A 12,364-nucleotide genomic window follows, 5' to 3' on the forward strand; every position below is an offset into this window, starting at 1 on the left:
TCTCTTCTCACCATAAATCTATGCCCTCTAGTTCTGGACTCCCCAACCCCAGGGAAAAGACTTTGTCTATTTCCCCAACCATGCCTATCATAATTTTGTAAACCTCTACAAGGTCACTTCTCATCCTCTGACATTCCAGGAAAACCAGCCCCAGCCTGTTCAGCCTCCCCCTCGCGCTCAAATCCTCCAACCCTGGCAACATCCTTGTAAATCTTTTCTGAATCCTTTCAAGTTTCACAACAGCACTCTTTTCTAACTCAATATGTAAAAAGCCCAATATGGAAAGATTAATTATTGGATCGAGTAATGGACAATGACCTGAGGTAGATAAAAGTATGAAATTTTGTCTTTTTATATAATAGCAAGCATCACCCACATTCTAGCACCATGTACCCATCTTTAGCCTTTACCCTCCCTGGACCCTGGCAGGCAAGCCTTGTCTCAGAGTTTTCAGGAGTATCTTAGAAATTCTTCCCCTTTTAAACCACATCTCCATGAATCACATGGGACCCTGTATCCAGGTGGAGATGCCAATTAGCTGTTCTCAAGTCACTGACTCGGACTCAAATAGCATGGAAACAGAACCTTTGGTCCAACCAGTCCATGCTGAACATAATCCCAAAAATAACTCATCCCACTTGCCTGCTCTTGACCCATATCCCTCTAAACCTTTCCTACTCATGTATCTATCCAAATGTTTTTAAAGTTAAAAATCACACAGCACCAGGTTATAGTCCAACAGGTATGTTTGGAAGCACTAGCTTTTGGAGCGCTGCTCCTTCATCAGGTGATTGTGAACGTTTTTAAATACTAATTGTACCCACATCTACTACTTCCTCAGGACATTTATTCCACACATGAACCAACCCCTGTGCAAACAAAATGCCTCATATCTTTTTTAATCTCTCTCCTCTTAATTTAAAAATATGCTCCCTAGTCCTGAAATTCCCCATCTTGGGAAAAGACAACTACCATCAACTCTATCCATACTTCTCATTATTTTATAAACTTCTATAGGTTGCCTCTCAACTTCCTACGCTCCAGTGAAAAACCTTCTAGCCTATCCAGCCTTTCTTTATAACCAAAACCTTCCACACCCGACAACATCCTGGTAAATGTCTTCTGAACCCTCTCCAGTTTGATAATATCCTTCCTGTAACTGGGCGACCAGAACTGGACACAGTACTCCAGAAGAGGCCTCACCAATGTCTTGTCTAACATCAACATAATGTCCCAACTCCTATATTTAAAAGGACTGAACAATGAAGGCAAGCGTGCCACTCTGTCTCTTTGTGACACAAACTTCAAAGAATTTATTCACCTGCACCTCTCGGTTTCTCTGTTCTACAACACCATCCAAGACCCTACCGTTAATTGTATAAGCCCTACTCTTGTTTGTTGTTCCAAAATGCAGTACCGCACATTTATCCAAATTGAACTCCATCTGCCATTTTTCAGCCCACTGACCCATTTGATCATGATCCATTTGTAATCTTAGATAACCTTTTTCACTGTCTACTATGCCACCAAATTTGGTGTAAATCTGCAAACTTACTAACCATGCCTTCTATGTTCTCATCCAAATCATTTATATCAATGACAAACAAAAGAGGACCCAGAACCACTGGTCACAGGCTTCCAGTCCGTAAAACAACCCTCCACCAATACTCTCTATCCAATTAATCAGCTCACCCTGAATCTCATGTGACCTAATTTTACTAATCAGTCAACCATGCAGAACCTTGTCAAAGGCTTTACTAAAATCCAAATGGACAATGCCAACTGCTCTCCCACCATCAACCTTTTTGGTAACTTATTCAAAAAAACTCAATCCCATTTGTGAGACATAATTTTCCTCACACAAAACCATGCTGACTACCCCGAATCAACTTTCGTCTCTCAAAATGTCCAGAAATTCGATCTTTTATAATCTTCTCCAACAATTTACCTGCAATCAAAGTCAGACTCACAGGTCTACAGTTCCCCAGTTTCTCGTTACAACCTTTCTTAAACAAAGGTACAATATTAGCAGTCATCAGGCATCTCACCCGTAGTTATAGATTATGCAAATATTTCTGCAAGGGGTCTTGTAATTTCTTTCCTTGCTCACCACAACATCTTTAGATTCCAACTGTAATCTATCATGAAAGTAAGTGGACAGATTGAAGTATAAAAACAGAAGTTGCTGGAAAAGCTCAGCAGGTCTGGCAGGATCTGTGAAGAAAGATCAGAGTTAACATTTCAGATCTGGTGACCCTTCCTCAAAGGTCACCGGACCCAAAACGTTAACTTTGATTTTTCTTCACAGATCCTGCCAGATCTGCTGAGCATTTCCAGCAACTTTTGTTTTTGTTCCTGGTTTACAGTATCCACTGTTCTTTCAGTCTTTAGTTTAAAGTATAACCATTTATAAACCTCACCATTCTCACCTCTTCTTTGGTACTTTGGAGATTCTCAGTCTTCCTATAGCACACAAGCTTCTACTATTATCTCCATGCGTAAGCACCTTACATTCTTCAGTAAAACAGTCATGTCCCCCTTTAATCACCAGAATCAAACCACCCAGGCTTGTAATCCCAAAACGTAATATACAATATCTTCCAATTGTAATACAACAATGACTATAACATGATACCCTTTAAGATGATAATAGCGAAGGACATAAGCATGACAAAGTCAGGCTAAAGAGCTTAGTAAAACAAGATGGCCAACAATATTTGTAAATAATGATACAGAAAATCAATTCAAAGCATTTCAAATAGTGTTCAACAGAGTAAAAGAATACTATATTCTGCTTAAAGGAGATAACAAGCACACATTAGTGAGCCTCCATGAATGGATAAAGAGTAAGGAACAATGGAGGGCTGGGGAAAAAAGCAAACTTTCACTGTACGGGGAGTAGAGGAACACAAGATAAGAAATTATGAAGAGACCAGGAGTAAAATTAAAGAAAACATCCAAAGCAGAACTCTGAAGTTGAATTATCAAGGAACATAAAGCAAAATAATATGATGTTTATAGGCACATCATTAAAATAAGGAAGGATGTGAAAGGAATAGGTCCATTGAAAGAGGGGCAGAAATATTAAAACAGCCAATTTATTTCGATACTTTCAGTGAAATAGAACAGTAGCGTGACTATGAATGATAAGATGAGTAATAAGATAAATGCATTTAAAATATAAAAGAGGATGTTTTGAATGAACTAAACAAACTGAAGAGAGTAAATGCTGCTGGCCCAGAGGGATTAAAAAATAGCCAAGGAATAATTCGACACTTTTTTTTTTAGATACAGCTACTCAGCCAGTTGATTAGCAGATACCTCATAAAAAGTAGGTTTGAGAAGGCCAGACAGCATCAGAAATAGCTAAAGTTGTAGGATTCTTGTGAAAGGGAAAGGTTAAAACAACTTCTGGAAACAACTGACTGAATAACATACAGAAAGTATAGACTTCAAAAGGGAACATCATTCTTGACCAGTCTTACTGAACTAATTTGAGGAGAGAATAGAGATAAGAAAATGGTAATACAGTGGATGTAACTAATCTGGATTTTCAAAGATACCCCATAAAAGATAAATGAATACAGTCAGAAAATACAGACCCAGGGGACAAGTGACAGATAGATAGCAAGCTGGCTTCAAGAAAGATAGTGAAGAAAGAGAGTAAAGTGCTGTAATTCGGAAGGATAGTAGGTGGCTCAGTTGGAGGCCATCACTACAAGATAATCACCAAGAAAATCAATTGAGAATTTAGAACAAATGTATTTTATCCAAATGTGGAACTCATTATCACAGGGAAGAGGCTTGTGTAGTGCAATAAAGCAGGCATGGACTGGCCTGTGCCCAATGACCTGTTTCAGTGCTGTATATCTTCTGTCATCTAACAGTGTGCATGCTTGTAAAGGATATCAGTAACAGCCCTAAGATTCAAAGCACTACCTGTATCTGCTTACATCTATCAGGTGTTCTGAGCTATAACGTTGGACATTCTGCTATATGATTCATAAATAAAAATGATCCAAAATGAAGAAATACTTGCAGATACAACCTTACACATTCACATTAGAAAGTGCCTTAATAAGCTCTTGGCCATGTTGCAGTTGTAGTTTTTATTTGGATTAATGCCACTTGTTTAAGAAGTTTGAAGTAATTGGGAAATTCATGAAACATTTTCGTCCCTCCAACTGGGGGTTTAAAGTACAAGCCATTTAACAGAACTGACAGGCTTACACTGGTACCACAGCTCAGATGTTACAGTTCATCTTTAGAGTATAAAGGCAATTCCTGGACTTAACTACTAAATGCAGCCTATTTGATGATTTTATGCACCAAATTAGATAAATAAACTGTCAGATTGCGTTTCCACTCTGCAATATGACAGTATTTTTGATCTATTTGTCTAGAAAAATTTTGCTCTTTGTAAATCCCTCTCAACCTTCTATTGACACAACTAGATCACAGTCTTTATAGTTCAAACCCTTGACTAATTGAAAAATCAGCATTTGATGCCAAGTTTTGGGTTTACTTTTCATCTTTAAACTAAATGTTTAGCACAGAAAAGATTACGGTTTAACTTTTGAGAGCATTTTAGGTACTTAGGCAGAGTAAATGAATAGTGGCAAACCCGTTCTAGTCAGCTTATTCCTGCAATTTTAGTGTTCAATGTCAATGTCATGTTACAGAAAAATTGGCTCACCCAATATTTTCAGCATTTGGAAAGAGTCCAAGGCTTACATTGATTACCTTACTGCTGGTTAAGTGTGGCTTCAATGTGTCTGTGTGCCTTTTTTTAAAATCACAGTCGCACAACAAACTTTAAAGGTGCATAATTTTGTGTCTATTTATAACATATTAAAAGTCTAGTGTCTCCACAACAGTCCTGCAAAATTTCACCTTTAAAATTTCTTTTATTGAATAAATGCATGTTACTACTCATTACAAATTCAAACATAATGATTCAAAGAGCAAAATTCATTTGTTTCTTTAAAAATATAATTAAAGTAGTATTTCACCAATTTTGGGATTCCCCGTTTTGCTAAAAACAACACATTTTCCTGTCTTCCACCATTTTTAGGATCAATATCTGTAAATTTGTAACTTTCAACCAAAGTTTCTCTTTCATAATTTCTTTCTTCTGCAGCACAAAAACATTAAACAAAAGTCACAAAGACTATTCTCTGTGACTGTGATGCACTGACTTGTCTATTTTGCAGCCTTGGATATGATAGAGTACATCATCCTCTTCCAACATTTCTTCTCCGCTGTCCAACACAATGTGACTAGCTAACATGGTTTCATTCTTATCGACCCAATCATTAATAGAGTACTTTCACCAAGTCTCATTATAATTGTGCACTGTAAGATTTGAGAGTCTGCAGCTTTTATTCCCTTTCCTTTTTCTCACTGAAAAATGAGCCCTTAGCAACATCCTATTAAGGCACAGGATCAGTTTCCAGAGGCGCACTGATGACCTCCCCACCACCTCTCTTAATCTCTTGGCTTTAGAACATAGAACATTACATTGCAGTAAAGGCCCTTCGGCCCTAGATGTTGCGCTGATCTGTGAAACCAATCTGAAGCCTATCTAACCTACACTATTCCATTCTCATCCATATGCCTATCCAATGACCATTTAAATGCCTTAAAGTTGGTGAGTCTACTACTGTTGCAGGCAATGCATTCCACGCACGTACTACTCTCTGAGTGAGACTCCATATCTGGGCACTACACTTAGATGGTTTACAAGCTCTTTCAACTAGATATTAGAACGATCAAAATCATTGTCTTTAGCCCCTGCCACAAACTCCAGAAACTTACCATCAATTCAATCACCTTCTTCTTCCAATGTTTCAAGCTGACGAGACTGTTAACATAGAACAATACAGCACCCGAACATGCCTGTCAGCCCAATATGTCTGTGCTGACCATAATGCCATTCAAAACTAATAACGTCTCTCTGCACATGGTCCAGATCCCTCCATTCCCTGCCTGTTCATGTGTCTATCTGAATGTCTTTTAAATGTTACTGTCATTTCTGCTCATGCCTCCTGGCCAGCAGTATGTTTCAGGCACCTACCATCCTCTGTGTAAAATGTTTCCTTGCACATCTCTATTAAACTTTCTTGCTCTCATTTTGAACCTATGTCCTAGTAATTGACATTTCCACCCAGGGAAAAAGACTCCAACTCTCCATGCCTCTCATAATTTTATAAAATTCTATCAGGTTACCCCCTCAGTCAGTAATACTCTAGCGAAAACAATCCAAGTTTGTCCAACCTCTCCTTATGGCTAAGACTGTCTAATCCAGGCAACGTGGTGGTAAACCTTCACAGCCTCCACACCCTTCTTATAGTGTGACAACCAGAACTGCTCACAATACTCCAAATGTGGCCCAACTAAAGTTTTTTGCAGCTGCAACATGATTTGTCAACTTCAACACCCATGCCTTGACTGATGAAGGCAAGTATGCCGTGTATTTTTTTTTACCATCTTATCCACTTTGTCACTTTCAGGGAGCTATGGACTGACACCCAAGATTCCTCTGTATATCAATGCTCCTCAGGGTCCTGTCATTTAGTGTAATACTTTCTTCTTGAATTTGACCTGGTCATTGTGCTCCCAATTGCACTTATGCACTGTCGTGTAGAAGTCCATCCCTGGAGTCTACACACCTCCATCTATATTGTGCTTTAAGACACACCGTAATAATCATCTTATACCATACCTTTTGCTAAGTGCATTTTTTTTTACTTAATGGTTCCCTCTGAAATGTCCGGAAATGCTCTATAAAGTAAGATGGCATAGTTGTGTTAGTCACCATTGGATTTGTAATAATAGTAACAGTGTAATAATAGTGTTATCAGCAGTGGCGCACAGATACTTTTGTGCATCTGTCTGCATTGATGTGCCATTAAATGGACAATGCAGTCCAAGCAGAACCAAAAATTATCATACCTACGTAATAACCTCAAGTTTTCATTGTATTTTTACTTTGTGAACCTGATGTTAACAACCTTCTGAGGTCTTGCAAATTCAAACCAATACTGTCTTACTCAACTAGGGATGAGCAATAAATGTGATCTTGCATAGGTCGCACATTACCTAAAGGCAATTTTTAAAAATAGAATCAATCTTTTTCATGACAATGAAAGTGACAATCTTTTATCATGGCTTTAAACTGCATAGCTGAAAATGTGTTGCTGGAAAAGCGCAGCAGGTCAGGCAGCATCCAAGGAGCAGGAGAATCGACGTTTCGGGCATGAGCCCTTCTTCAGGAATGGCTCATGCCTGAAACATCGATTCTCCTGCTCCTTGGATGCTGCCTGACCTGCTGCGCTTTTCCAGCAACACATTTTCAGCTCTGATCTCCAGCATCTGCAGTCCTCACTTTCTCCTTTAAATTGCATATAATTACATATAACTACCATCTAAATTGAACAACAGGAAAGTACTACAATAATTACATCATTTTATAATTTAACTCACATTCATTGCTAGTAATATTGTCAGAAAGAGCAGGCTTTACCAGCTTGATTCATGTTCCAATCAATGATCCAGTGAGTAATCACTTTGCTGAATACCAACGATCACACTTAAAGTCTATCTATTACTTTCAAATATTATTGAAAATTCAGTTGCAAGCAAAATAAAACTGCAGATTATTGAAAGTGTAACTTGAAAGAACTCCATTTAACTCAGAATTGAGGAGGCTAGCTCATTTTGGGGGTAAAGATCAGAAAAGGCCAAACAAGGACCCTCCACTGCAGCTGCTGAGATTAATCAGCAGTGGGGTTGGGTCCCAAGTGGTGGAGTATGTCAAGACCAATGGTGTGGAAGGAGGTAGCCAGGTGCCCGGAGGACTGTTTCATCCAATAACAGGGAAGAGTGTCAGGCCCTGGTGGGTATCAAGGACGGATTTGGGACCCACAGTAGAGGGTAATGTAGGACCAGTGGTGGTTAAGTATGCAGGTCCATGGGGAAATTGGGGGTGAGTTGGCAGATAAGGGATGGGAAGGTGTTAGGGTCTGGGAGATGTATAGTTCGGGATGTACAAGACAAACTGGGGTTCTGTTCAATAGATACACAGAGTGTAGATTAGATATTCTGAGTAATTATTTCTGTAACTGCTGTGGAACCATCCAAATTCTCTGTTTTAAATGAATGCTTTCAGGGACATGGGGGAATTATCCAGTGGCACCCTGCACAATTGTTTTGGAGTCTATGATGGGAATTCCACAGGGACCCCATGCACAATTCCCACAGATGCAGAGAACTGATGATGAAGGGCTTTTGCCCAAAATGTCGATTCTCCTGCTCCTTGGATGCTGTGCTTTTCTAACACCACATTCTCGACTCTAATCTCCAGCAACTGTAGTCCTCACTTTTGCCACAGAGCAATGATTGTCTATCAGAAAATTCAATCCAAATCAATAAAAATGAGTGAAAAAAAGAAAAATTACTCCAAGTTCAGAGGTACTGTGTTTTTGTTTATTAGTGTTCTTCCAACTTCACAGGCAAACATGTAGAAAATCAAACTGATTAAAAGAAATTAATCATTTGATGATTTTCAAATTAACATTTTGCTTAAAATAAGCAGATTATCAAGGACTTTCAAATTAAAGTGAATGATCATTGTGAATACTAAGTAAACTTGAAAAATCTAAATCTTTCCCTGTTATTATGTACATTCAGCTGGAAACAGAACAGGAATAAAATCCGTACATCTTCCAAAACTCAAAAGCTGTCAGAAATAGGAAAGTAAGTCCATTTATAGTGTGTTTGGGTAGACATTAATCATAACTGAGAAGATTGGTACAAATACCTGTTGCTTGATTACATCATTGTACAGTAATCTTTTCAGATAGAGGAAAATAGTTTTGATTACATTTCCAGCAGAAATTTTCTGCATCAAATTGACATATTTAACGACTTGAGAATTGCCGCAAAAAGACACATTTTGATAAAGCATTGGCACATAGTTGTCCAATTGCAGAATCACATCTAACGTTAGACACTGTACTGTAGGTTTTACAAGTGTTGGCTGGACATACAATTTACAGTCCTAACACTACACCAACGCTGAAATTCATACATCACATTAGTCATTTGTGTGATGTGCAGGATTTCTTTGCAGCTTGAAATCAACATCCTGTCAGTGGTGAACACCACTTGTGTCGCTACTGCATTATGCAAGTGTGAAACAGTAAGCTTCACTTGTTGTTCAGACTTTTGAGGTACTTTCTCCTTCCAAGGTAATCTGAGGTAGATTAGGCACTTGACAGGGCCAAAGGACCTGCCTGAGGGTCGGTTATGGCTTGATGTGACATGCAGCAAGAAATGGATCTAATCAGGGTAACCATTATCCCACAGAATGGCTTTGATGTGACATATTTCAGCATCAAGCTCACATGGTGGACACATGGCATGGGCCTGACACACAAGGTTGCCAATAAGGCCAAACCGATCATGTGGTGAACTGGAGGAATCCCAATATGTACATACACCAATGATGTTTGTTTCTTAGTACAGAACTGCACTCCCCCACCCCCCACAGCTGATTTCTAAACTAGGACATTGAGGAAAGTGAGCTCATTTGGCTATGCAAATACAATTGTGAATTTGAGTGCAGAATGGATCCCATTAAGGCATGTAACAGCATTCTTAGATGTAGCTGTGATTTAAATGTAACTAAAGTATTATTTACTTTAGTTACATTTAAACATGCAAGGGGTGGGATGATAGGTGTCAGTCCATTGAAGGCAAGTTAGGCAGCAATGTTAACACAGATGCTTGAGAAAGCTGGCCTTACTTGTATTCCCATGGCAACATGGTCTATTTGGCCATATGTGGTATTGTCAAAACTGAATTAAACTACATGAATTGCTCAACAGTGATTCAATGAAGCTTAGAAACGGAGCAGTCAAATGAGCTCTATTTTCCTGATAACAGATAAAGATGATGACAAAGTGCTTTAACAGGTATGTGAAGTAATGAAATTAATATCATTACTTTTTGAGAGATTGGAATAGGAACAAAAGGCATATAGCTTTAGGTTTATTTTTATAAAGGAGTGCAAAAATAAACTTGGTTAGTCCTTCTGAAACATGTCTTAAAACCAGTATATGTCAGAGAACAGGTAATCATAAAGACTTGTGGAGTGTTAACTGAAGTTTATTTATACTGTGTGGGGTTTACCACAGGGGAGGAAAAGACATTAAGCCATTAGATGTAGCAGAATATTTTGTTCATTGAGTTCACACACTTTTAGGTCCAGTTTAAAAGAAGCTGGTCATTTCTCCCAGGAAAGAAGATTGTTCACAGCAGTTAAACAAATAAGTTCCCTCAGTGAAAGACTATAATTTCTGAAACTTCCAAACATATATTTTTGGTTTGAATTCTGCAGGTTATTCAAAGTTGGAAAAGTTTAGGCTCTCAGTTGTATGAGTATTCACTTGAAAGGGCTTCGCAGCTCATAGATCAGGACTGAGAAGAAGCAGTAACATTAAACCTACAGATGCGGATAGGGAACGAAAATTTCTCTGGATCTAATTAACTGTAAAGTGGTGGTATTGGGAGTAGATGGAACTTTCTGGATATTTTCTAATCAATTTCTTCAGCGATGTTTGCAGCATAATCTGAAATCTTTCAAACTGGGCGGCGGCATGGTGACTCAGTGGTTAACATTGCTGCTTAACAGTGCCAGAGAGCTTGGGTTTGATACCACCCTCCAGCAACTGTCAGTGTTGAGTTTGCACATTCTCCCTGTTTCTGCGTGGATTTCCTCTGGGTATTCCAATTTCCTTCCCCTGTCACAGTGTTGTACAGGTGAGGCTGAATTGCCCATAGTGTCCAGGAATATGCAAGTAGGTGGATTAGCCATATAGGATTACTGGAAAAGGGAAGGGCAGTAGGTTTGGGTGGGATGCTCTTCGGAGGATCAGTTTAGACTTGATGGGCTGAATAGCCTGCTTTCACACTGCAGGGATTCTATAAACTGTTATATTTAGCTTGTTTATTTTATTCTACTATTTTTATTTATTTTGTGTAATCAACTTCTGTTTTATTGTTAAAACAGATATATAGCTTTGTATGCTTATGTTCCAGAGAAAGAACACCATATTTATAAAAAGAAAAAACAAAAAAAGGAAAAGTTGCCGTAGTCCAACTTGACCATTGGGTTGCTCCCTCATTAGAGAGATAACCAGTGGTGGCTTAACCTGAGGTTTGAGAAGGAGAAACCTTCATGATGAGCTCAGCCAATGCAAGAATTGAACACACACTGATAGCATCACGCTGTATCACAAACCAGTTGTCCAGCCAACTGAGCTAACTTTACCTGAAATAAAAAATATGAAATCTATCAAATTAGACTTTATTTTTGGATCTGACTCAACCAGTAGCAACTCCAACTGGGTTCATGAAATGAGTAATTGCATGTCTCTACTATCACAGTCAACTTGTCGACCAATCAGTACTTTCCTCGAACACAATATAAATGTTGCTTCCCCATTACCTTAGTATTGCTTGCAAGTTATTCTAGTGAATACAAGGTGAAAAGCATTGATACAATAATTTTTTTCAATATGTTCTTTACCACCAAATGACAATTTATATTTAATTACACAGAAAACTGGCCAACGTTTTTTATCTTAAGCAATACAGATTATTCCACGTATTATAGTCAACTTAAAATGCAGAAAATATAGAAGCAATTTCAAACACTTAACAATTTCAAACACTTATGATAAGGTCATCTTAATTAGACAGGTCACTGAAGGTGAAATCAAGACCAATGCAAATTAACAGCCACTTGCCTCATTGCAATATATCCAGTGCAGTAAAATATCTTAAGGTGCTACATGGATTTTTAAGGTGGAATTCAATTACTGAATGAATACTTTCACTGAGCTTTAGATTAGATTAGATTAGATTCCCTACAGTGTTCCCTACAGGCCCTTCGGCTCAACAAGTCCACACTGACCCTCTGAAGAGCAACCCACCCAGACCCATTTCCCTCTGACTATGGGCAATTTAGCATGGCCAATTCACCTGACCTGCACATCTTTGGATTGAGGGAAGAAACCGGAGGACCCAGAGGAAACCCACGCAGACATGGAAGGAATGTGCAAACTCCACACAGACAGTCACCCAAGGCTCAAATTGAACCTGGGACCCCAGTGCTCTGAGGCAGCAGTGCTAACCACTGAGCCACCATGCCGCCCCTTATAACTTCAGCCACTGTAGGAATTGAACTCGTTTGGCCTTGGCTGAGGTACTTGCAATTATTAACAAAAATAGTTAAATTGTATTGATATTCCAGAATACCTACATGAAACCTTCATTTATATGGGGCAGAGGTCTGAAA

At 38.7% G+C, this 12,364-nt stretch overlaps 1 protein-coding gene across 1 annotated transcript in view; it reads right to left on the reverse strand.

Annotated features, from left to right (window-relative positions):
- The window catches only part of schip1 (schwannomin interacting protein 1), an 842,409-nt gene that overhangs the window by 413,490 nt on the left and 416,555 nt on the right, over positions 1 to 12,364 (reverse strand). The gene's annotated exons all lie outside the window — the stretch shown is intronic.

This window comes from Chiloscyllium plagiosum, unplaced genomic scaffold, assembly GCF_037043375.1.
Source record: "Chiloscyllium plagiosum isolate Xiang-an unplaced genomic scaffold, Cpla_swu_hap1 HiC_scaffold_13, whole genome shotgun sequence".
Taxonomy (NCBI): Eukaryota; Metazoa; Chordata; class Chondrichthyes; order Orectolobiformes; family Hemiscylliidae; genus Chiloscyllium; species Chiloscyllium plagiosum.